We start from the raw sequence: 4,741 nt of genomic DNA, 5'->3' as shown, positions 1-4,741 counted from the left end.
AATAATAATAATAATAATAATAATAATAATGATAAAGTTGGAAGGGACCTCGGAGGTCATCTAGTCCAACCTCCTGCTCAGGCAGGAAACCCTATACCATTTCGGACAAATGGCTGTCCAATTTCTTCTTAAAAACTTCCAGTGTTGGCGCATTCACCGCTTCTGGAGGCAGGTTGTTCCACTGGTTAATTGTTCTAACTGTCAGGAAGTTTCTCCTTAGTTCTAGGTTGCTTCTCTCTTTGGTTAGTTTCCATCCGTTGCTTCTTGTCCTGCCCTCAGGCACTTTGGAGAATAGCCTGACTCCCTCTTCTTTGTGGCAGCCCCTAAGATATTGGAACACTGCTATCATGTCCCGCCTCATCCTTCTCTTCGTTAAACTAGACATAACCAATTCCAGCAACCATTCCTTATATGTATATTTGTAAAAGGGGAGAAGAATTTATTGCTTTTTCTTTTCTTCCAGCACTCAGCAAGGGTGGATCCTACATGTTAAAAATTAAATTTAATTGATGACTTTTTCCTCCTTTTTTGTACACTATTTTTTTTCTTTTATTGTTTGGGTTGAATGTATGTTTTTGTTTTGTTTCATTTTTTTTACTGTTCTGTATTTTATTTTTTATGATTAAACAATAAAATTTAAATTGAAAAAAATGTTCCACATTCCAATTGGATGTTTACCTTTCATTGGGACTACAGAGGAAAACACCACCTGTGCCCCCATCTCTTTGGCTTTCATGCCTAGTGGCTCATGGTTTCTTGATATGGTTTTCAGGATCATATCATTCATCCCCACATGAAAGAGGAGTTAGGAATAATAATCTCTGGACTTCATTATTTTAGTAAGCCTCTCTGTCACATCTTTGATCTTTGCTTCTGGGATACAGCAAACTACTTGAGATAGTCTGATCTACAAATTGCTAGTTCAGTTCCCCTGAGCAGTGAATTATCTAATCAGACATCACACACCTTTTATTTTTTTCTTAAGGAAATCTGGTATATTTCCCCCCCTGCAATTGCTATACTTGACAATGTTCCTTCTCCAGGTGTCTATTTTTCCAAGGGGAGGATATGAAATTGTTTAGTTCCAGCAGGGCTGGACTAGACTGGATTAGGTTTGATTTTGTTTCCTTCTTTGAGTGATCTGTTGCCATCGGTCTATCTTTGAAGGTTCATTTTCTGGGTTAGTTCATTGTTCCTTACAGTGTTCAGTTTGATTACAATCTTTTTCCTTTAATTGGGATTCCTCATTTTGCTGTTTAAGTTTCAGAGTAGCTAGATGTATCTCTAGTCCCTTTGCTTTTTCTTGTGTTGTTTGTTTCTTACTGTGTTTAGGGGTGTAGGAACTAAAGAGACTATGATCATATAGGGCAACTGAACTGCCTGTCCCTGGATATATTTTCACAAGAGAAATAGTCAAGAGAAAATAACAGACATCAAACTGAGAAAGAAACAATGATCACTTACCATAGTTTTTCTATTTTACAGTCTGGGTGTTGAAGCCCCTCACACAGCATCTTCACCACTGTGTCATTTGAATTGTTGAGCCACAGCCATAACTTTCTCAGTCTCTGGTTTTTCCTGAATACTTCTGCAAGATGCCAGCTGCAGGATTCAGTCATGGTGTTTCCCAAAAGCCTGCATGTATGAATCCCCCAAAATTACAATCATTTCTTGGAAAATAAACATAAACTATAGTCCTGAAGGAACTGAAAAGAATATGGAGAACATAGTTATTTATTGACAATGGAACTGCCTCTCCAATCTTAATAATTAATTTCAAGTACTTATTTCAGATCCATCTGGACCCTTACTCTGTATATAACTTTCCAAAGTCAATGTTCTGATTACCATTTTGCTGCTTATTCCAAAATAAGAAATAAGATTTTTTTCACTGCTTACATTTCCATAAAACTTCTTTTGCTTAGGATTGAAGAACAATATTTTAGTATAATGAAACTTGCCATTCTAAAGGTTTCTAATACCAGAAAGCAGATAACAAGCAATTTCCAGAAGTGATTAAGAAAGGAGTTTGTGAACCCTGTATCCTTGGATAAAGGTAGCAATTGCCCAGCACCCAGACCTTGAAGCTCATCAGAGACCTTTATCTTATAGTCTCCTCACGGGGAGCTGCTGTCTAGAGCAGGGCATTTCAACCTTTTCACAGATTGTATCACTTTTAGGACATGACAATATTTGACTACCACCAGTGCTTAGCAAGGTGTCAAAAACTTGATGGCTTAAAAAAAAAGGGGGGGGATTTTGGGTTTTACTGATTAGATTCATTTGTTGTAGTAGAAATGGCTAGTTTATAATATTATGGAAAAGTAAAAAGTTGAGGTTCAGTGTTAATACTTCCTTCTACTGCAACAAAAGAAGTCTGATCTTTTTCCCTTCTCCCCCTCACTTTCCCCCTTTTTTCCTCCCCACTGTGTCCTATTATTTGCTTTTGTATTTTTATATTTTATTCTATAATCTAATAAAATATTACAAACTGTAGAAAAAAAGGGGAAAATACCAGTTTTAATTTCTTTGGTGGCTGTTCCTTTGCTGAATCACTTTCTCTTTGCACTGACAAATGTATGATGAATTTATCCATGTTTATTAATATGCAGCACTACCAGCTAGCTCAGGGGTCTTCAAACTTGGCACTTTTAAGACTTGAGGAATTCTGGAAGTTGGTCCATAGGTTTAAAGTTGCTAAGTTTGTAGACCCCTGAGCTAGCTGGTTGGCTCTTCTTCCTCTCTCCCTTCTGAGCTCTTTCCACAGTGTAGTAAGAATGCATCCTCCCCCTCAATCCCTTCCCTGTACCATTAAAGATACAGGAATCAAGTGCAAAGCAAGAAAGTCTCACAAAATAAAGAAACACATAAACTCCATTTTTTTTCTTTAAGCTGCCTCAGGCATGTCACGTGTCACAATGTTGCAATCCAAGATTGAAAGGCTCCGGCAATTGTGAAAAGCTTTAGCTTTAAATTAAGCCTGTTGACCTTCAAAGAAAACTTTCTAAAAGCCATAGACAGACTCAATTAAAGGGGGTAAAACTAATTACATTTGTTTAAAGGGATTAAACCTTTCTGTGTTGTCTTTTTTTCCTTTTCCTGCCCAAACCACCTCCTTTTATAGCCTCTCCTCTCCTCCCCCCTTTTTTCCAGTTCACTTTCAGCTCTGCGTTACTTCCGGAAGCACCAATCAGCTGGAGCAATCAGCTGGAGTGCTGCCTGCTCCTGGCGAGCCCAGACAGTCCTGCAGTTGCAGCTGCCTCTCCCTCAGGCTTGGGTCACTTCGGCTCATTTGCCTCCCCCGCTACACATCTCTAGGATGCTCGCGTACCACCTGCCATGTGGCAAAGTACCACAGGTAATACATGTACCACTGGTTGAAAAGCCCTGGTCTAGAGTGCTTGGGGGTAATCTTAAGTCCTCTCCTTGTCCAGAGAGGAATGCTGATTTTGCCACTGCTTTCCTGGAAGTTTGGTAAGTGCAAATTATTCAGCGCCAATAATAATCAAAGTAATATACACTATATAGAAAACCTCTCTTGAAAGTAGATGGAAATTAAAATTTTCAATGTAGATTAGCAACTACCTTACAAGCCAATATTTATATTAAAGCAGATTCCCAAATATGAAAGTTTCAAAGATCTTTACTGTATTAAAGGAAGCTAGTAAACGATTGAAGAGAGAGTCCAGGAAGTGTTAACAAGGTGATATTATCCACTCAAATAACGAAGAAAGAATGAACAAAGGCTATAGATCTATACCTCTGTAAAGTCCAGCTGCAGATTTTATCAGAGTAATTGCTATCATATTTACATATTGCTTAATAAATATGTCAGGCTTGTCATAGCTTGGACACTTAGGAAAGAAAGACCCTTGACTCCATTTGTAGCAAAAGGTATACTTTTACTAAAGCCAAATGGTTATAGCGTAAGGAAAGCTGGAGCTGACTATTCCTGCATAAACCCTGCTTTTTCCCTTTCTTCCGGACCCTCCCCCTTGATTATTGACAAATGTCCCATAGTATTCAGATTATGTGTTTGGATAACAATCTTATGATTTGGTGCCCTTTTGGTAGACTTCTGCATCCATTCTCATACTTGGATCCGCCAGTCTGTTCCAGTTGTTTTGGATTGGCACCTCTGGTTGCTGTCATCCTGTCAACCCGCCTCCCTTCATGCTCATTCTCGCTCATCCCTGCATATATGGCAGAATACCACTGAAGCAAAGTAGACTGAAGTGATTACGATGGCAAACCTGACAGAAGATTTATAAATTACTGAGTTTATTCCCCCAGGAACAGATCTCAGAAAAATTTAGCCCTTTGGGCAGATTCTCAACACTTAACAGCTAAGAAAGTATCTTTGCAGTCAGAAGGGGCACAAATTTCAAATTTTCTAGTAAACCTTCTTAATGCCCTTTTCACTATGATCCTGAATAGAATTCTATCTCAGAAAACGCAAAGAAGTGAAGATAATGTGGTTATACATCACAATTTTAACTGCCTTTCCTTAGATACTTTTCCAGAACTCAAAAGAAAGTTGTATACATCAAACTGAAAAAGAAACATGATTGCTCACCAGAGCCCTTCTACTTTACAGTCTGGATGTTGGAGCCCCTCACACAGTATTTTGAATGCTTGGTCATCTGCATACATTAGCACCAACCATAATTCTCTTATTCTCTGGTTTCTCCTGAATATTTCTGCAATATGCCTGCTGCAGGATTCAGTCACAAACTCTCCA

At 38.5% G+C, this 4,741-nt stretch overlaps 1 long non-coding RNA gene across 1 annotated transcript; it reads right to left on the bottom strand.

The window, feature by feature from the left end:
• Positions 1–1,003: 1,003 nt before the first annotated feature.
• LOC107296895 lies at positions 1,004–4,741 on the bottom strand. The gene is made up of 2 exons (XR_001549106.1): positions 4,577–4,741; positions 1,004–1,635 (listed from the first exon to the last, which is right to left on the bottom strand). It is a non-coding gene; the product is annotated as an uncharacterized LOC107296895 (long non-coding RNA).

This window comes from Protobothrops mucrosquamatus, unplaced genomic scaffold (genome assembly GCF_001527695.2).
Source record: "Protobothrops mucrosquamatus isolate PMUCROS unplaced genomic scaffold, P.Mucros_1.0 scaffold3023, whole genome shotgun sequence".
NCBI lineage: Eukaryota > Metazoa > Chordata > Lepidosauria > Squamata > Viperidae > Protobothrops > Protobothrops mucrosquamatus.
Note: the sequence above shows the minus strand (reverse complement) of the source record. Positions and strands in the feature narration are given on the sequence as shown.